A 21,757-nucleotide genomic window follows, 5' to 3' on the forward strand; every position below is an offset into this window, starting at 1 on the left:
AGGGTATTTACATCCAAATCAGGTGAACGGTGTAGGAATTACAACAGTTTGCATATGTGCCTCCCACTTGTTAAGGGACCAAAAGTAATGGGACAATTGGCTTCTCAGCTGTTCCATGGCCAGGTGTGTGTTATTCCCTCATTATCCCAATTACAATGAGCAGATAAAAGGTCCAGAGTTCATTTCAAGTGTGCTATTTGCATTTGGAATCTGTTGCTGTCAACTCTCAAGATGAGATCCAAAGAGCTGTCACTATCAGTAAAGCCATCATTAGGCTGAAAAAACAAAACCCATCAGAGAGATAGCAAAAACATTAGGCGTGGCCAAAACAACTGTTTGGAACATTCTTAAAAAGAAGGAACGCACCGGTGAGCTCAGCAACACCAAAAGACCCGGAAGACCACGGAAAACAACTGTGGTGGATGACCGAAGAATTCTTTCCCTGGTGAAGAAAACACCCTTCACAACAGTTGGCCAGATCAAGAACACTCTCCAGGAGGTAGGTGTATGTGTGTCAAAGTCACCAATCAAGAGAAGACTTCACCAGAGTGAATACAGAGGGTTCACCACAAAATGTAAACCATTGGTGAGCCTCAAAAACAGGAAGGCCAGATTAGAGTTTGCCAAACGAGATCTAAAAAAGCCTTCACAGTTCTGGAACAACATCCTATGGACAGATGAGACCGACATCAACTTGTACCAGAGTGATGGGAAGAGAAGAGTATGGAGAAGGAACTGCTCATGATCCGTCCATACCACCTCATCAGTGATCATGGTGGTGGTAGTGTCATGGCGTGGGCATGTATGGCTGCCAATGGAACTGCTTCTCTTGTATTTATTGATGATGTGACTGCTGACAGAAGCAGCCGGATGAATTGTGAAGTGTTTCGGGAATATTATCTGCTCATATTCAGCCAAATGCTTCACAACTCATTGGACGCTTCACAGTGCAGATGACAGTGACCCAAAGCAGACTGCAAAAGCAACCAAAGAGTTTTTTAAGGGAAAGAAGTGGAATGTTATGCAATGGCCAAGTCAATCACCTGACCTGAATCCGATTGAGCATTTCACTTGCTGAACACAAAACTGAAGGGAAAATGCCCCAAGAACAAGCAGGAACTGAAGACAGTTGCAGTAGAGGCCTGGCAGAGCATCACCAGGGATGAAACCCAGCGTCTGGTGATGTCTATGCGTTCCAGACTTCAGGTTGTAATTGACTGCAAAGGATTTGCAACCAAGTATTAAAAAGTGAAAGTTTGATTTATGATTATTATTCTGTCCCATTACTTTAGGTCCCTTAACCAGTGGGATGTACATATGCCAACTGTTGTAATTCCTACACCGTTCACCTGATTTGGATGTAAATACCCTCAAATTAAAGCTGACAGTCTGCAGTTAAAGCAAATCTTGTTTGTTTAATTTCAAATCCATTGTGGTGGTGTATAGAGCCAAAAATGTTAGAATTGTGTCCATGTCCCAATATTTATGGACCTGACTGTAGTATATATGATGTACATAAATGTATGGGTGACAGGTGGAGAGAAAAGAAAAAGATCCTCAGTAGAAGTCGTGGGTGCAAATATTTCTTTAAATCGAAACAAAAAAATAAAGAAAAGTTTGTAAAGACGTATACTGTATACGGTATATACCACACATGTTGAGTTGGTTAATGCAAAGCTCAGAATCCTTTATCCATACAAGAGAAAGGGAAGATGGGAAAATATATTGTTGTAAACTTGCATGTTATACCTGATAATATATAAGTACCTGTAAAAATTAAAAAGTAAATATATTAATGGATCTGAGGTGTTATGAGTAATTTGTTTCTAATTGTAACTTTTTTCCTTTAGATGCCAGACTAAAATATTGTTCCTTTCCTTCCCATCCCCCGTCCCTTCCCTTTTTCTCTTCCCTTACTTCCCTTCTATATCTCCTACTCCTCCCTTTCACTTCCTCTTGCCTTCCCCTTTTCCCTTCCTACTGCCCTCTCCTCCCCTTCCCTTTCTTACTCTTCCCTTTCCCCTTCCAGTTCCCTTTACCTTCTTTTTTTCCTTTCCTTTCCCCTTTCCCCTTTCACCTTCCCTTCCCATTTCCATCCCCTTCCCTTCCTTTGTTCATCTCTTTCAGATCCTTTTCCTTTACTTCCCTCCCCCTTCCTCTTCCGTTTCGCTTTATCTTCCCATTCCCTTACTTCCCTTCTACATCTCCTCTCCTACCCTTCCCTTTCACTTCCTCTTCTCTTCCCCTTGTCCCTTCCTACTGCCCTCTCCTCTCCTTCCTTTCTCTTCCCTTTCCCCTTCCAGTTCCCTTTACATTTTCCTTTCCTTTCTCCTCCTCATCCCTTTCCCCTTCCCATCCCCTTCTCTTCCCCTTTCCATCCCTTTCCCTTCCCTTGCTCATCTCTTCTCCACCCCTTTCCTTTACTTTTCTTCCCCCTTCCTCTCCCCCTTCCCTTTCTCTTTACCTTTACCTTCCCCTTCCCTTCTCTTCCTTTCCTTTTTCCATTCCCTTTCCCACTGAAAAGTAAAAATATCATTGTATTAGAACACTCTAGAGCAGGGGTCTCCAAACTTTCTAGACAAAGGACCAACTTCCTGTCCTTCAGATATTAGGGGGGGGGCAGACTGTGGTCACTGGGAGTAGAAAAGGTCCCAATGTTAGTGGGGAAGAAAACAATGCCCCATCTTTAGTCAGTGGGAGGAATTGTGCCCCATTGTTGGTGCCAGTGAGAGGAAATGTGCTCCATCAGTGGGGTCATTGGGGCCCCCTTGATGGTGTCATTGGGAGAAATTGTGCCCCATCATTGGTGCCATTGGGAAGAATTGTGCCCCATCATTTGGTGTCAGTTGGGGGAATTATGCCCCATTGTTGGTATCAGAGGATGAAATAGTGCTCCAAGGGCCAAATAAAAGCAAGCAAAGGGCTGCATCCGGCCCTCGGGCCGCAGTTTGGAGACCACTGCTCTAGACTAATCAGTAACTGACTTCTTCCTTTTACTTGCCTTTCATTGGAGGAAATTCTTTCAGCCACCGTGAGAAGATTTGGAATATTCAGTGCAGGCGTCACTGTAGCTCACCATTACAGGAGATATTCCAAGTACAGGTAAAGGTAACCATAGATGACAGAAGTGTTCTGGTGACTTTGTATCCTGCACAGAGTTCCAGGATTATAAAGATGGGAGTTATTACCCCGAATTTTCGGTGATGTGGGGTTCAGGGTCAGCTCTGATTATCAATACAGTCACAGGAGACCTTGAATTGTGCTGATAATTAAACCAATGACTTTTTCCTTATTGCATTGCATTTTCTATACACTTATTGCTATTAATGAACTCATGAACTGATACAAGAAGATAAAGAACTCCAGTATGAGTGATAAATGTGTGTATTTTATATTGATATAGGCAGCAGCATTAGTTCTCTTGGGAAAGATGAGACACCCTTATACTGTGTTCTATGGTAAGGTGTCCTTATCCCGGGTGCAGAGGAGGAGCCATGTACCACACTTATCAGAATATACGACCAATAATACAACCATCAGTCCCTCCCAGGGGCAGACTGACAACTCCTGGGGTCCACGGGCAATAGGTGATCATGGAGCCCCTTTGTCCTCACCAACATCCAAAAAAGCCTATGAAAAAGCCAATGAAAGGTACCAGGGGCATCTCATGGGGCCCCCTACTGACCACGGGCCCTCGGGCAGTGCCCGAGTGATTGAATGGTCAGTCCGCCCCTGGTCCCACCCCTCATGCCAGGGTACTGAGTGTAATCCTGGACTCCCATCTGTCCTTTCAGCCCCAAATCCAATCACTATCCAACTCTTGTAGACTTCACCTCCGCAACATCTCCAAGATACGCCCTTTCTTAACCTCGGAAACCACTAAGCAACCAATTCCCTCCCTGGTTATCTTTCGCCTTGACTATTGTAACTCCCTCCTCATTGGCCTATCTTATCACAGGCTATCCCCTCTTCAGTCTATCATGAATGCTGCTGCCAGACTCATCCACCTTACTAACCATTCTGTATCTGCCACCCCTCTCTGCCAATCCCTCCACTGGCCTCCACACAGTGTCCTCCACCCCTCTCTGCCAATCCCTCCACTGACCTCCATTCAGTGTCCTCCACCCCTCGCTGCCAATTCCTCCACTGGCCTCCACACAGTGTCATCCACCCCTCTCTGCCAATTCCTCCACTGGCCTCCACACAGTGTCGTCCACCCCTCTCTGCCAATCCCTCCACTGACCTCCATTCAGTGTCTGCCACTCCTCTCTGCCAATCCCTGTATTGTCGGTGTGCATGGAACTATGTCAGTGGTTGGCAGTCTCTGCACTGGGCAGGGGGTCCAATAGTCTTGGTAATAGACAAATCACGGTACTGGTCTCTCTTCTTGTGATAATACGGAGGAGGTGACTGCAGGACGGGATTTGTAATAACAAGGAAGAGGAGGAGGCCATTGCAGCTACAGTACTGTTTGGTTACAATAACAAGGAAATAGATGGAGGTGTTTGCAAATACTGTTTCTTTTCCCTTAACAGTAAGAAGGAGATGGAGGGGGTCACAGAACTCTACAGAAGAAAAGAAAAAATGAATTGACACAAAGAGGCATTGGGGGAATTCACAGGAAAACACCATTCAGAATGTTATCAGACCTCCACCCCAGAGGTGTTGATGATTGTGCCAGATTCACACAGCCATCACATACAGATACGTACATTTGTCAGAGGCCGGTACTGAAATTGGAATGTCTATATGGGGCATTCCTCTCCCGGTGCGCTCCCTTCCCAGCAACGGTGCCCCCCCCCCCCCCCCGCAAAGCTCCTTGCCCTTATATTGATCAAGGTATTCTGACTCAGATTGTTGTGATAGCGATTTATCCCTTGTGAGACCTCTCTGCCTAGCCTGTATAAGCAGATATAATCACTGTGGACAATCCTTATCAGATAGCTGAACTCACCAATACTGTGTTCATCCAGAAGCTGCTTTATTCTGTACATGTGACAACAGGATACAGCAGAATGAATGGTTTCCAGTATTATGCGGTCAAAAGATGATACTTTCTGTAGCGTACTATGCAGAATACATGTGTCCCTGTTACATGTGGTCTGTTAGCTGCCTCCATGACACAGGAAGTGCTGTACTCAAGAAGAAGGGAGGAGCTTCATATACAAAGGAATTGTGTCATAGATCTCAGGGAGGTAATATAAAACAAGTGCATTACCAAATAAGGCCACTGGCTGGCAGCATAACTAACTATAGAAATGTCCATAGGAAATGGTATAAAAAATAAACTATATGAATTCTCATGTACATTAACATAAATATTAACTGTGTAACAGCATACTCCCCGTCTGGCATTGTAAATGTCACTATTTAAACCATAACGGTAGTTATACAATTGCAAATAAACAACAGCGCAATTTGCTTGATGTCTTGAAGACCTAAAAGACATAAAAAAGAGAACATGCATATATTGCAACAATTATAACGTAAGGCTTCAAGTTGTATCAATTAAAGTTCAAGACACTTCCTTCTTGAAGTCACAGGTTGGATCCAGCAGCATACGCAAGCAAGTTCATTCTGCAAAGGGCAAGAGCAGAACAAGTTCCGTGATAGGTCTGCTGAAAGTCTTTACAGTCCCTTGTCTTGCAACTTTCACCTCCACCTTGCGTACCTTGCCGTCATCACTAGGAATGCTCTTTGCAATGAGTCCCATAGGCCACTCAATTCTTTCAGCTTGCTGGTCCTGCAGCAGAACGAGATCTCCAACTTTAATGTTAGAGTTCAGGCGTTGCCATTTTCTGCGTCCTTGCAGAGTAGAAATATACTCCATTCTCCAACGATTCCAGAAGCAGTTGGAGAGGTGTTGTACTCGCTTCCACTGGTCATAGCACAGATTTCCTGTTTTAAAGTTTCCAGGTGGAACAGGAACGGACCCAAGCTTCTGGGTAAGTAGAGTAGCTGGGGTAAGGATAGTTGGGGTCTCTGGATCTGTAGAAACTGGAACAAGTGGTCTTGAATTGATTATGGCAGATGCTTCTGAGAAGATGTGAAGCTCTTTTCCCTGACTTGTAGCAAGGGAAGCTGAGGTGTAACAGCGTGGTATACTGATTCCATCTAAGGCATGTAGAGATTGTTTCCAGGACTCCCACTTTGGAAGCTTGTCTGTAGGCAGCGGAGCATCCCAATCTTTAATAGACTCTGAGAACTGTCTAAGTAAGGCTTTACCTTGTATGGTGATGGGAGCCACAAATCCCAACGTATAAGCTGTTCACCACTGACAGAACACCACGCTTGGTAAATGGTTTGTCTGCAGAGCCGACTTGAAAGCCGAAGGTATCTTTTAATAAGTCCCACCGTAGGCCCAGACTTCTCTGTACAGGTGGCATGTCCATCCCAAGATTTAAGTCTTTAAACCCAGTGGCATGATCGCCAGGTTGAAAGGCTTTCATAACAGCGACACTATTCGAGGCAATCATGTGTAGTCTGAGGTTAGCCTCGGAAAGCATACCTTGTGTCCTTTGGAGCAGGTCTATGGCTTCTTCATCTGTAGGTAAAGACTTAAGTCCATCGTCAACATAAAAGTCTCTCTCAACGAAGTGTCGAGCATCCGCACCATACTCCTTTTCTCCATCAAAGGCAGTCCTTCGTAAACCATATGTTGCAACAGCGGGTGAGGGACTATTTCCAAAAACATGTACCTTCATGCGGTATTCAATGATCTCATTGTCCATGTTGTTGTTACGGTGCCACAGAAACCTTAGGAGGGTCCTATGGTCTTCACGTACAATGAAGCAATGAAACATTTGCTCAATATCAGCAGTTATGGCAACTGGTTCTCTTCTAAATCTCATAAGTATACCTACAAGGTTGTTGGTTAGATTCGGGCCACTGAGAAGAACATCGTTCAGGGATACGCCTTGATGCTTGGCACTGGAGTCAAATACTACCCTGATTTGTTTTGGCTTACGTGGATGATACACTCCAAAGAAAGGCAGGTACCAGCACTCATCGTGTCTTTGAAGTGGTGGCGCTGGTTCGGCGTGATCATTGTCAAAGATCCTTTTCATAAAAGCGATGAAATGTTCCTTCATTTCAGGCCTGTTCTTTAGTGTTCGTTGAAGTGAGTTGAATCTGGATAGAGCCTGTTCACGATTGGTTGGGAGTGTGGCCCTTGCAGCACGAAGAGGTAATGGTGCGATCCAGCTGTTAGACTCATCCTGGAAGAATTCTTCGTCCATTATCTTGATGAACTCTCTATCTTCCACTGACAAGGCTATTTTGTTGTCATCACCTGTAGTACAAAACACTGTGATACCTAGATTGTCATCACAAAGAACAGGAGTAACATCAGGTACTTGGATGATGTCAAGAGGCTTCTCCTTTACTTCATAATGGTGAGGGCACTGTTTGAAGTGGGATGCACGTCCATTTCCCAACATGTAAGTTTTGAAGGAGTGGATCTCAGTTGATGTTCTGTCCAGGCATACATCGCCCACTATTACCCAGCCTAGGTCAAGTCTTTGTGCATAAGGGGCATCGTTAGGTCCATTGCATTGGTCGTGTACTTTATGTACTCTGAGAATGTCTCTTCCTAGCAGGACCAAGATTTCAGCACTCTTGTCCATCGCTGGAATCTCATCAGCAAGGTGCCTTAAGTGAGGATGATGATATGCAGCTTCTGGAGTAGGAATCTCTCCTCTTCCGTCTGGTATCTGATCACACTCAACTAATGTTGGGAGGGGTATGCCTTCTCCATCCTTGATATGAGAGACCATGAATCCATCGACCCTTCTGCCAAAGGTCTCTACACGACCAGAACAGGTTCTGAAAGTATACGGTGTGGCGTGACCTTCTAAGCCAAAGATCTCAAAGAATTTAGGCTTAACCAGGGATCTGTTGCTCTGTTCATCTATTATGGCATACATCCTAGCAGCTTCCTCAGGATGATCCTTTGGGTATATCTTGACTAGGCATATCTTGGCACAGCATTTGTGATCCAGTCCCTCTCCACAGACTTCTGTGCATGAAGAAGAAACATTACTTTTGGCTAGAGCATGACTTTGTTGCTCCCCGCCAAAATTTGAGACAGGGGTTGAGGTAGGTAGCTGCTGCGGGTTGTCTGGAAGTGGAGTAGGATGCATGGCTGTAACATGTCTGTCGCTACCGCATTCTGTGCACTTGATGAAAACTTTACAGTCTTTAGCAAAGTGGTTATAAGAAGCACAGCACTTGTAGCATATTCCAAGTTTCTGGAGAATCTCCCTGCGCTCTTGTAAAGTCTTTGCCCTAAGCCCACAACATTTCTTAAGAGGGTGAGGCTTCTTGTGAATAGGACACTGACGATTAGGGTCTTTATCTCTGGCATCCACAATGCCTTGGTCAGTAGGTGAGGTTGTGGAGGGTGAGATGTCTGTCCTTTTAACAGATATTGCTCTAGTACAGTCTCTACATTTAGCTGCTGTGTTATCATACCTTGATGATGATGAGGATGAAGCAGGCAAGTTTGGTTCACTGAAGCTGGGATCGTTTCTTGTCCAGGCTTGATCACTAATGAACCTGCAAAAGTATGAGAATGGAGGAAAGGATACGTTATAGTCTCTTTTGTACCTTGAGCCCTGTTGTGCCCATTTCTCTTGCAGGCCGTATGGCAGTTTAGACACCACTGGGTTGACACCATGAGCGGTGTCCAGGAAGCTTAGTCCAGATAGACGTGGGTCTGTCTTTGCCAACTCTAGCTCCATGAGGAGGTCACTTAGATCTTGGAGCTTGCGATAGTCTTTGTTTCCTATTTTTGGGAAGTTTTGCAGTCTCTTGAATAGAGCGCTCTCTATGGCTTCAGAGCTACCATAGGCTTGCTCAAGTCTTGCCCATGCAGCAACAAGACCTGCATCTGGATGGTCAACATGTACTGTTCTCAGTCTTTTAACACGATCTGCAGATTCTGGTCCCAGCCACTTTATGAGCAAATCAAGTTCTTCCTTAGTAGTAAGGTTGAGATCAGCAATAGCAGCCTTGAAGGTTGATCTCCAGGCCCTGTAGCTCTCTGGACAGTCGTCAAACCTTGAAAGGCTGGTGTTAATGAGCTCACGGCGAATCATATATCTGGCAAAGTCATTCAAGTCTGATCTCTCACTCTTTGGTGCCAAAGTAACTTGTGAAACCCCTTGGGTGTGAAAGTTCTCTGGTGATGTAGGGTGAGATTTACCAGGGTAAAATGATGTTGCATGAGCGTTTAACTGTGGTGTAGTCTCTTAGGCTTGTGCTGGCTGTGGCTTGAGCTGTGACTTGTCACTGGAAGTCACCTTGTTGTTGGCAGGAGTTGATGTGGTTTGCTGCATAGATGTACTTGTGTTGTAGATTTGAAGAGGCTTAGGCATATGGAGCTGAGAGGTCTCTGTGTTGAGAGTCAGAACAGTGTTGTTAGTAGGAGGTACAGGAGATGACTCTGTATCTTCGCAAATGTTATTCTTTAATATGTATTCACTGGTGCGTTCAACTGGATCTTCCAGTTCTGCTGGGATAAGGCAGTCTGAATTAGTACTTTGTCCCATTGCTTGTTCAAGAACTTTCAGCCTTGCTAGGGAAGCTGCTTCCTCCCCTTCCATCTGCAGAATCTTTATTTGGGAATCTGCCTCTGCTTGTTGAGAAGCCATTCGTGCTTGGAGAGCTTTGCTTTGGGCTTCCATCTCTGCTTGCTGAGCTTTGCTTTTAGCTTCCATCTCTGCTTGCTGAGCTTTGCTTTTAGCTTCCATCTCTGCTTGCTGAGCTTTGCTTTTAGCTTCCATCTCTGCTTGTTGAGCTTTGCTTTTAGCTTCCATCTCTGCTTGTTGAGCTTTGCTTTTAGCTTCCATCTTTGCTTGTTGAGCTTTGCTTTTAGCCTCCATCTCCGCTTGTTGCGCTGTCTTGCGTGCTTCTACCTCTGCTTCCTTTCTGGTAAAAGAGCTTTGCGCCTTTTTCGATTCAGCATCAGCGTGGGCCTCTATTAGCTTATCGCTTAACGTGGAACTTCTGGAGCGAGAGGATCTAGAAGAAAGTGCAGTGCGCTTGGTTGATGTGGATCTGTGAGATCTTGTCTCCTGCAGTTGAGTAATGTGGAGTTCTGCTTTAAACTTAGCATTTTGCACTGCAAGATCCCTTTGTTGGTTTAGTGCATCAGTCCTGGTCAGTTCTGCTGAAGAATCCTCTATATTAGAGTCCTGCAAGAAAGCTGAGTATTTTACAGACAGCCGCTGGTAGCGTTCATACGCAGCAGATAGGCGATTTATAGAGTCTCTTAATTCAGCTGGTTGATCATTAAAGTGTGACAAAACTGACATGCATTGTGAAGTTCGGTCCCAGAGATCTGACAGATTACTGGAGAACTCATCTCTAGTGGCTTCATAGTTTCCCTGAGTTTCTGTGTTGGTTTTATTGTACGTTTGGGTTTTACGCTCTGTTCGGGAATTTCCACAGAATCTGCTCCCTGTACGTCTGCTGGTTCAGAGGAACGATGTATCTGCGTTGGTTCGGCCGTAAAGGAGTGTTCAGAGCCTTGTCTAGACATTTTTTACTGTTCTGCAAAAATTGGTACTGTCTCTTTAAGAAGACAAACAGCAGCTTAGACAGATGGGGTAACACAGTTCAATGCAGAGACACAGTTTTCAACATTCACATGAAGTGCAGTAAGCTTGTGCGGCCATGTGCTTTGCAAGATGGCGGATGGCACTGAGCTTGATTGCAGATTAGGCACACACATATACACAGCAGGCTGTAGGGATTCTATGCATCTTTTGACTATTCTGACTCAGATTGTTGTGATAGCGATTTATCTCTTGTGAGACCTCTCTGCCTAGCCTGTATAAGCAGATATAATCACTGTGGACAATCCTTATCAGATAGCTTGAACTCACCAATACTGTGTTCATCCAGAAGTTGCTTTATTCTGTACATGTGACAACAGGATACAGCAGAATGAATGGTTTCCAGTATTATGCGGTCAAAAGATGATACTTTCTGTAGCGTACTATGCAGAATACATGTGTCCCTGTTACATGTGGTCTGTTAGCTGCCTCCATGACACAGGAAGTGCTGAACTCAAGAAGAAGGGAGGAGCTTCATATACAAAGGAACTGTGTCATAGATCTCAGGGAGGTAATATAAAACAAATGCATTACCAAACAAGGCCACTGGATGGCAGCATAACTAACTATAGAAATATCCATAGGAAATGGTACAAAGAATAAACTATATGAATTCTCATGTACATTAACATAAATATTAACTGTGTAACAGCATACAAGGGAAAGAGTCTATTCTCCACAACTCTTGCCCAGTGGCTGTGGGGGTCTTCAGGAGGGGGGGGGGGGGGTGGCGCCTATCCGAATCTAGAAGCTTCCTTTAATAATATGAGGCCCCCAGATACCGCCCTTCCATGTAAATGAGTATGGGGTAGAACTGAAACCTAGAAATCAAGACACCTAATGTTTGATAAGTCCTTTATTTAAAAAAATGAAAATCCCCCAAAATGTCCGTTGTTATAAATGTATCATCAGTCATGATTCCCACCACCCGCCAACTCACTGAACAAACCCAGAATAACTCAGTACGTGCAATTGATGCCAGTGGTACAGATGGCTGAATGACAGCGCCATGAGCTGTCATCAGATATATCAGGGAAGGGGTGGGGAGAGCGGTGACAACATTAACCAAATATGGCTCCTATATGGTCGGTGTCATTGCCCAAAGATGGCCATTCTTTTTACTGAAATGATGGGACTTCTGTGGTTCCTAGGGATGCTGTGGGTTCAAGCATCAACATCTTCCTTAGTAACCAGTGATAGCGGGAGGCTGTCATATATGGAGGTTGTACCGTCTCTATATACAATGAATGGCTCTCACTGAACAGGGAGCTGATCGGGATGAAGTTCTGGCTTCTGTCCAAATGCCCGAACAGCCAATGATTGGTCTGCACCTAGGTTTGGACTGAACCGCTCTCTCATCCCTGCTGACAGAACGATGTAATCACTTCTTCATTGAATTCTCCAGATTGTTTTGGGTTTCTGTAAAAGTAACACTTACACCCCCCCCCCTAAAGGAGTCACTGGAGGTATGAGGTCCCCTCTTCCTGCGCCCATGACTCTGGAAATTGTATGTCTGCATTGTATGTATGAGCTTTAATCCGGAGTCTTTGATTCTCTAAGACCTGATAATATTTCTGGTATACAAATCTTTGCAAGTCAAAGTAACACTTTCCATCCATATGGTGTTGGAGAGCTCAGAAAGACCAACATGGACATCAAAGCTCTTATCTCCACCCACTGGAAGGCTAACATGAGAACTTGGACCAGACCAAACACAGGTGGCCAGCTGGGCTACTAAACCCACAACAGTACAATCAGTCTGTAGATGCAGTAAAGCATGCTTGTTATACTCACTGTGGAACCTAAGGGGTTAATCCCCTGCATTGTGTAAAAAGCCTGTTTTATCCTGTCTTCTTTGATCCTCACCTTCTTATACTGTCCCCAATCCATCTGCTGATAGAACAGAGCCTTGGGGGCAAGCTGCACATGCTCAGTTTGGTGTGTATTGCTAAAGAGTTTTTTTTTCTTGGGAAGGTGCATGTGATCAGCACAGGGCCAATCAGCACTCTCCAGACAGAGGGCCAGGGGTCATGCAGCCTCATAGGACAACCAGATGAGAATGAAAACTCCTCCTACAAGATTAGACAGTGCTGGGCTGAATACTGATAGAAGTCACAAGACTGCTATATACTGCTGATGAGAAAAGGTATTTAGCAGTTTATATTTATTAAAATAATTGCATTTCCGTGTATTGTGTACTGTGGGAGACTAGATATAGTGAATGCAGGGTCCGGGGAGACCAGATATAGTGAATGCAGGGTCCGGGGAGACCAGATATAGTGAACACAGGGTCCGGGGAAAGCGGATATAGTGAATGCGGGGTCCGGGGAGAGCGGATATAGTGAATGTGGGGTCTGATGAGAGCGGATATAGTGAACACAGGGTCCGGGGAGAGTGGATATAGTGAATGCAGGGTCCAGGGAGAGCGGATATAGTGAATGCAGGGTCCAGGGAGAGCGGATATAGTGAATGCTGGGTCCGGGGAGAGCGGATATAGTGAATGCGGGGTCCGGGGAGAGCGGATATAGTGAATGCGGGGTCCAGGGAGAGCAGATATAGTGAATGCAGGGTACGAGGAGAGCGGATATAGTGAATGCAGGGTCCGGGCAGAGTGGATATAGTGAATGCAGAGTGCGGGGAGAGCGGATATAGTAAATGCAGGGTCCGGGGAGAGCGGATATAGTGAATACAGGGTCCGGGGAGAGCGGATATAGTGAATGCGGGGTCCGGGGAGAGCGGATATAGTGAATGCGGGGTCCGGGGAGAGCGGATATAGTGAATGCGGGGTCCGAGGAGAGAGGATATAGTGAATGCGGGGTCCGGGGAGAGCAGATATAGTGAATGCAGGGTCCGGGGAGAGCTGATATAGTGAATGCGGGGTCCGGGAAGAGCAGAAATAGGAATGCAGGGTCTGGGAAGAGCGGATATAGTGAATACGGGGTCCGGGGAGAGCGGATATAGTGAATGCGGGGTCCGAGGAAAGAGGATATAGTGAATACGGGGTCCGGGGAGTGGGGATATAGTAAATGCGGGGTCCAGGGAGAGCGGATATAGTAAATGCGGGGTCCGGGGAGAGCGGATATAGTAAATGCGGGGTCCGGGGAGAGCGGATATAGTGAATGCAGGGTCCGGGAGAGTGGATATAGTGAATGCGGTGTCCGGGGAGAGCGGATATAGTGAATGCAGGGTACAGGGAGAGCGGATATAGTGAATGCAGGGTCCGGGGAGAGCAAATATAGTGAATGCGGGGTCCAGGGAGAGCGGATATAGTGAATGCAGGGTCCGGGAGAGTGGATATAGTGAATGCGGGGTCCGGGGAGAGCGGATATAGTGAATGCAGGGTCCGGGGAGAGCGGATATAGTGAATGCAGGGTCCGGGAGAGTGGATATAGTGAATGCGGGGTCCGGGGAGAGAGGATATAGTGAATGCAGGGTCCGGGGAGAGCGGATATAGTGAATGCGGGGTCCGAGGAGAGCGGATATAGTGAATGCGGGGTCCGAGGAGAGTGGATATAGTGAATGCAGGGTCCGAGGAGAGCGGATATAGTGAATGTGGGGTCCGGGGAGAGCGGATATAGTGAATGCAGGGATCCGGGGAGAGCGGATATAGTGAATGCGGGGTCCGAGGAGAGCGGATATAGTGAATGCGGGATCCGGGGAGAGCGGATATAGTGAATGCGGGGTCCGAGGAGAGTGGATATAGATGGGGTTTGAGGTTTGGTAACACTTTAAGCAACATGACTAAAAGGTAGCACATAAATATCCGCAGATTACAAACAAACACTTGTAGGAAATTTCCGTTCAACTTAGAAAGTAGCTTCTCACCAAGCAGTGACTTGGCTGGTAACTCAATCACATGAGCTGCCTGGATTGCTGACATCATAGAGCTTCCAATAGTAGGTGTGGCTCCAGATGGACATACCTTCATACCTTCATACCTTCATCGCACAAAACGGCGTTGGGTTTGAGGGTTATTGCCGAAGTTCGTGCCGCCATTCCTTGTTGGTCTGTGGCCTCCTGTGTAACCTTTGTACAGAGGCATGTGTGTATATATATATATGTATTTTTTTTTTTTTTTAAACCATTTTTTTATTGAAATGTAGCACTCATTTTCGATTCCCATTAAAGTGACTACACTGGGAGGAATGTTTCAGTTTAATCGGTGTATCCTTGTTGATGTGAGTGTATTTGATCCCGGGAAAGCTGGAGATGTGAACAGATGCCCCATTCCTGGCTTCAGAGTGTATGTTCTCCTGGACCTTGGGAGGGAGAGAGAGATTTTCTATGTTCTAGGCACTCATTCCGGTTCTATAATTAGACAGCAAGTTGTTCTGGTGAGTCTGCATTTTATGTAAAGGTGGAGGCCACACTATGGAGTGTTTATATATCACATGGTGAACACTTTAATTATTTGAACACTGGGACTTTTTTTTTGCCGCAATCATTGGCTGGCGTAATGAACATTGGACACTGGATGCACTTTTTTCCTTTTTGATTGATTTGAGAGGGTCCGGAGTGATTTGTCTGTATTCTTTGTAGTTACTGTAGCGCTGCATTTTACTATGTGATTTAAACCTTCATCCTTGCCAGATGTAGAATTAGTCCACAGAACCTGGAAAGGCCGTCTCAGTGATGCTGCAGAGACTTGGCAAGGTGTTACTGGACCAATCCCCAGTCTCTGGTACAGAGGTAGTATTGAGTGTCCTTAGTTCAGGATCTGGCAATGAAGAAAATACTTTGGGGACGCAGGTCAGAGTATAAGATTCACATGTATTACTTGTTCAGTTCTAAGCTCTAAAAAGCAAGATAAAGAATACAGCGAAGTCCAGTCTTAGGAACTTGAACTTACGATTATCTCAAAAGGAGATCAGTTCATAGAGTTGGGGCCTATAGATATTAGTGGCAAACTCGGGGCTTCATCTCGTTTTAAACTGGACTGCTTGGGTTTCCTCCACTGGGACTGGTGGATTGGGACTGACACTCAATGGCTGCGGGTAGAACTTGCTGCAGGGCTTGTAGTGGAAAGGTATGCTGATAGGGAAGCTTCAGTCCCTCTCACAGTGAATTTTTCTCTGAATTCTCATGAACCTTTTTGATAAATCAATCTGGTTGCTAAGAATGAGTTTGGGGCACTCTTCACCACTGCTTTTGTATAAGCAGTAACATGGTCTATGGCTGAAGTTTTGATAAGTGGCCCCAGGCATCTGGGGGCAGCCACATTGTCAGGGATGCGGGTGTGACCAGAAGTGTGTGTACTGACACATGGAAACGCAGGCTTCAGATATGGTATAAATAAGACAATTTATTAAGACTAACAATTAGAGATGAGCGAAGTATTCAAAAATTCGATTCGACTGATTCGGCGAATTCGTGGAAAATATTTGATTTGAGTCGAATATATTCGCTGTGAATTTAACTTAAAAAAGGGTGTTTCTAGGCTTCAGAGAGACTTAATATTAGTGCAGAACACTGTACCTTTAATTTAAATGCCCTTGGAGTCTGCTGGGGAAGAGAAATAATACTGTCAGTCAGTATGACATGCAGATGAGTGCCGTCGATCTTAGAATCACCGCACACTTCACTCATTTGGCCAGTCACGGGGCCAAAACCAGTGTTTGGAGCCACAGTGTGGCGGTGGAGGCAGCAGCAATGGGAGGCCATACAGCAACCTATGACAAAATGGAAACCAGCAGGAGTGTGAGGAGACCTCAAAGTGGCACATGGCAGAGTGGGAGCAATGGGAGGCGGTACAGGGACCCAGGTCACACTGTGGACCCAGCAGCAGCGTGACCAGGCGGTACGGGAGCCCATGGCAGATTTGGGGCCTGGCAGCACCTATGGGAGGCCTGTAATCTGCCAGCAACCTATGACAAAATGGAAAACCGCAGGAGTGTGAGGAGACCTCAAAGTGGCACATGGCAGAGTGGGAGCAATGGAAGGCGGTACAGGGACCCAGGTCACACTGTGGACCCAGCAGCAGCGTGACGAGGCGGTACGGGGGCCCATGGCAGATTTGGGGCCTGGCAGCACCTATGGGAGGCCTGTAATCTGCCAGCAACCTATGACAAAATGGAAAACCGCAGGAGTGTGAGGAGACCTCAAAGTGGCACATGGCAGAGTGGGAGCAATGGGAGGCGGTACAGGGACCCAGGTCCCACTGTGGACCCAGCAGCAGCGTGACCAGGCGGTACGGGGGCCCATGGCAGATTTGGGGCCTGGCAGCACCTATGGGAGGCCTGTAATCTGCCAGCAACCTATGACAAAATGGAAAACCGCAGGAGTGTGAGGAGACCTCAAAGTGGCACATGGCAGAGTGGGAGCAATGGGAGGTGGTACAGGGACCCATGACACACTGTGGACCCAGCAGCAGCGTGACCAGGCGGTACGGGGGCCCATGGCAGATTTGGGGCCTGGCAGCAGCAATGTGAGGCCCGTAATCTGCCAGCATCCTATGACAAAATGGAACCCAGCAGCAGTGTGAGGAGACCTGATAGTGGCACATGGCAGAGTGTGGCGTTGGAGATAGCAGCAATGGGAGGCGGTACAGGGACCCATGACACACTGTGGACCTGGCAGCAGCGTGAGGAGGCGGTACAGGGGCCCATGGCAGATTAGGGGCCTGGCCGCAGCAATGTGAGGCCCGTAATCTGCCAGCACCCTATGACAAAATGAAACACACCAGCAGTGTGAGGAGACCTGAAAGTGGCACATGGCATGACACACTGTGGACCTTGCAGCAGCGTGAGGAGGCGGTACAGGGGCCCATGGCAGATTAGGGGCCTGGCCGCAGCAATGTGAGGCCCGTAATCTGCCAGCACCCTATGACAAAATGAAACACACCAGCAGTGTGAGGAGACCTGAAAGTGGCACATGGCATGACACACTGTGGACCTTGCAGCAGCGTGAGGAGGCGGTACAGGGGCCCATGGCAGATTAGGGGCCTGGCCGCAGCAATGTGAGGCCCGTAATCTGCCAGCACCCTATGACAAAATGAAACACACCAGCAGGGTGAGGAGACCTGAAAGTGGCACATGGCATGACACACTGTGGACCTTGCAGCAGCGTGAGGAGGCGGTACAGGGGCCCATGGCAGATTAGGGGCCTGGCAGCAGCTATGGGAGGCCCGTAATCTGCCAGCACCCTATGACAAAATGGAACCCAGCAGCAGTGTGCGGAGACCTGAAAGTGGCACATGGCAGGGGCATGATTCATGGCGGATTTAGTCAGTTGTGTCAGGAACTGGTGGTTTGAAATCCAGACTAATCCACGCCTGATTCATTTTCACAAACATGAGTCTCTCCACACTTTGGGTGGACAGTCGTGTCCTCCGCAGAGTTACAATACCTCCTGCCGCACTAAACACGCGCTCCGATGCCACGCTACTGGCCGGGCATGACAGCCTTTCAAGGGCAAATTCAGCTAGTTGGGGCCAAAGGTCAAGTTTCGTTGCCCAGTAGTCAAGGGGATTGTCTACCTCGGTTGGCAGGGTGCTGTCCAAGTAGGCCCAAGCCTGTTGTTTGAGCTCCTGCTCCAGGTCCACCTGATCCTGATGCTGCTGCTGCGGCTGGTTAGTAGTTTCCTCACTGCGCTGGTGAAGAAAGCTACTCATCATCGACTGCAGACTGAGGCAGCCGCTGCTGGTGGAGCTGCCACTGCTCCTACCACCCCACCCCTCCCCTACTGCCATGGCAGCGGAACGCGAGCGCACAGGGCCCACAGTGTCTGAGGATGGACGTTGGCGCAGAAAGGCAGAGACCAACTGACTACATAGGTGGTTTTTATAGTACGTAATTTTGGCCTCCCTCTCAGCAGGTGTGAAAAAGGCCACCATTTTGGAACGGTAGCGAGGGTCCAACAAGGTGGACAGACAAAAGTCATCCCTCTGTCTGATGGTTATTATTCGGCTGTCGCTACGCAAGCAACCGAGCATGCTATGGGCCATTTGTGCCAAGGAATGCGAGGGACTCCCTGCCTCCATCTCCACAGCATACTGCCACGGTGCGTCTGGGTCCTCTGTCTCCTCCTCCTCCTCCTCTACCAGATGCTCCTGCTCCTCCACTCCTGTCAGCTGAGTGGAAAAACCACCCATTTCACTCAATAATTCCTGAGCACAAATGTCCTCCTCTACCTCCTCCTCTTCTTCCTGTCCTGGCCCCACAGGGGTCATGTGGCGTTGAGATCTGTGCGCCACGTCTACCGCACCCTGACCAGCCATTGTTAACAGCATTTTTTTCCAGGACGTGCAACAGAGGAATGACGTCGTTCATCCCATAGTCCTGCCGACTCACGAATAGCGTGGCCTCCTCAAAGGGCCTGAGCAAGCGGCAGGTGTCACGCATGAGCTGCCAATGGCTGACATCGAAGTTACACAGGGGAGTACCTTTATCCGCTTGTAACATCAGGAAATCGGTGATGGCCTTTCGCTGCTCGTAAAGGCGGTCTAACATGTGTAGGGTTGAATTCCACCTTGTTGCAACGTCGCAGATCAGGCGATGCTGTGGAATTCCGTTCTGCCGCTGCAGCTCAAGGAGGGTGTGCTTTGCGCTGTAGGAATGGCTGAAATGCATGCAAAGTTTACGTGACATTTTAAGGATGTCTTGCAGTGGGATGGTGGATTTTAGGAACCGCTTGACAACCAGATTGAACACGTGAGCCATGCATGGCGCATGGCACAACCTTCCTTGACGCAGAGCAGACACCATGTTCTTTCCGTTGTCGGTCAACATGGTTCCGATTTTCAGTTTGCGCGGAGACAGCCATCTGTCGATTTCTCTGTTCATTACACTCAGAAGTTCCTCCCCTGTGTGACTACGTTCGCCAAGGCATACCAGGTGCAGCACAGCGTGACACCGTTGCGCCCTGCACATGTGATATGCCGGTCGGGTAATGGGACTTGGCACGGGGGTGGCGGCTGAGGACACGGCGGAAGAAGAGGTGGTAGAGGCGGACATCTTTGCTGGACCAAGGATGTGCAAACGTGGAGGCAAAAGCGTCGTGACCTGTCCAAGTTGCTGGTGCGGCTGTGCCGGCACCACGTTCACCCAGTGGGCCGTAAATGACATGTACTGTCCCTGACCGTAGTTACAGCTCCACACGTCGGCGCTGCCGTGCACTTTGGCAGAGACCGACATGCTCAAAGACTGGCCCACCCTCTCTTCTACATGTGAATGCAGGGCTGGCACTGCCTTTATGGCGAAGAAATGACGGCTTGGCACTCTCCACCGCGGCGCGGCACAAGCCATCATTTCTCGGAAAGGTGCTGAGTCCACCACTTGGAAAGGGAGGGACTGCAGCACCAGCAACTTGGACAGGAGGACGTTCAGCTTTTGCTCCGTCGGGTGCGTGCTCGCAAACTGTTGTCTCTTGGAAACGGATTCCAAGAAAGACTGCTGACGGAATCCGAGAAGAGGAGTAGCAGGAGAAGGAGCATCTGAACGAGCGGAAGATGCCAACGAGCGACAACTTCCCTCAGCAGAGGTGTTGGAGCCTTGACTGGCTGATAGAGGGCGATTGACGTCGGGTGACGGAGCAAGTAACGGAGCGGGTGATGGAGCGGGGGCTGGGGCAGGCAGAACCGCCGTATCTTTATCACGGTTTTCCCAGGCCAACGAATGGTGACGCTGCATATGCTGACGCAACGCTGTAGTCCCAACATGGGCCCCCTGGCCACGCTTGCATTTCTGGCCACATAGTCGACATACGGCTACGTTTACTTCCTCGGGCGGCTTGACGAAAAATTGCCACACCGCCGAGTAGGAAACTTTGCCCCCGCTACTCCTCACTGGCTGACTGCTACTTCCTCCGTGCGCACCGGCACCACTACTGGCCGTGGTGGTAGGCTGCAGTGGAGCTGGTGCTCTACTCCGTGGCCGTTTGGCTCCACTGACACTGCTGCGACCCTGCTGCCTCCTGGGCAACCCACCGACTGTTTCACTCGCTGCCAAGCTGGCACCCTCTTCTCCTGATGATGCAGAAGAAATTACCTGATGACGACGAGGCTGCCAAGTGCGATCAACCTCCTCATCATCAAGTAGGGTCTCCGCCTCACTACTAGCCCCCTCGGCTGCGTCTGGGTCAGGAGACAGACCTGTCTCTAGACCGGCTACCGAGCCACTCTCCTCGCCAGTACTTCTTCGCCTGGCTGCTGAAAAGGCGGATGTCTCCCCCCGTTCCTGACCGCCCTCTGTTAGCTCTTCCTCGCTGTACAGTGGGGCTGAGCCCACAGCATGCGATACTACGCTTGGTGAGGGAACAGCAAAGGACAGGGGCAGGTAGAGGACACGTGATTTCAGTGGGCTTGCTCCCGGGCCATGCCAACTAACGGTTGTGTCTGACGTACCCACCGACCGTTGGCTGTAGGTGTCAGAGGTGACCTGGGAAGAGGAAGACGACCGAGCCAACCAATCGATGACGGCAGGGTTGTCGGTGGAGACACGACCGCTGGATGACACCGGGAGCACTGGCCTCTGGCTGTGACTAGCGCTGCCTCGACCCCTTCCTCTGCTGCCACGTCTGCTCACTCCTAAAACATTGCCTCCTCTGCCACTCCTCTGCATGTTGTCTGACATACTCTTTAATTCAACGATTCTGTGTCCCTGAGTAACAATTCTGTGTCCCTGAGTAACAATTCTGTGTCTGTCCCTGAGTAACAAGTCTGTGGCCCTGAGTAACAATTCCGTGTCCCTCAGTAACAATTCTGTGTCCCTGAGTAACGTTTCTGTGGCCCTAAGTAACGGTTCTGTGGCCCTCAGTAACAATTCTGTGGCCCTCAGTAACAATTCTGTGTCTGTCCCTGAGTAACAATTCTGTGGCCCTAACTAACATTTCTGTGGCCCTAAGTAACGGTTCTGTGGCCCTCAGTAACAATTCTGTTTCCCTCAGTAACAATTATGTGTCTGTCCCTGAGTAACAATTCTGTGTCCCTAAGTAACGGTTCTGTGGCCCTCAGTAACAATTCTGTGTCCCTGAGTAACGTTTCTGTGGCCCTAAGTAACGGTTCTGTGGCCCTCAGTAACAATTCTGTGTCCCTGAGTAACAATTCTGTGGCTCTAAGTAACGGTTCTGTGGCCCTCAGTAACAATTCTGTGTCCCTCAGTAACAATTCTGTGTCTGTCCCTGAGTAAAAATTCTGTGGCCCT

The sequence above is a fragment of the Staurois parvus genome, unplaced genomic scaffold (assembly GCF_062004578.1).
Source record: "Staurois parvus isolate SC_StPar_1 unplaced genomic scaffold, SC_StPar_1.0 ptg001252l, whole genome shotgun sequence".
Classification (NCBI taxonomy): domain Eukaryota; kingdom Metazoa; phylum Chordata; class Amphibia; order Anura; family Ranidae; genus Staurois; species Staurois parvus.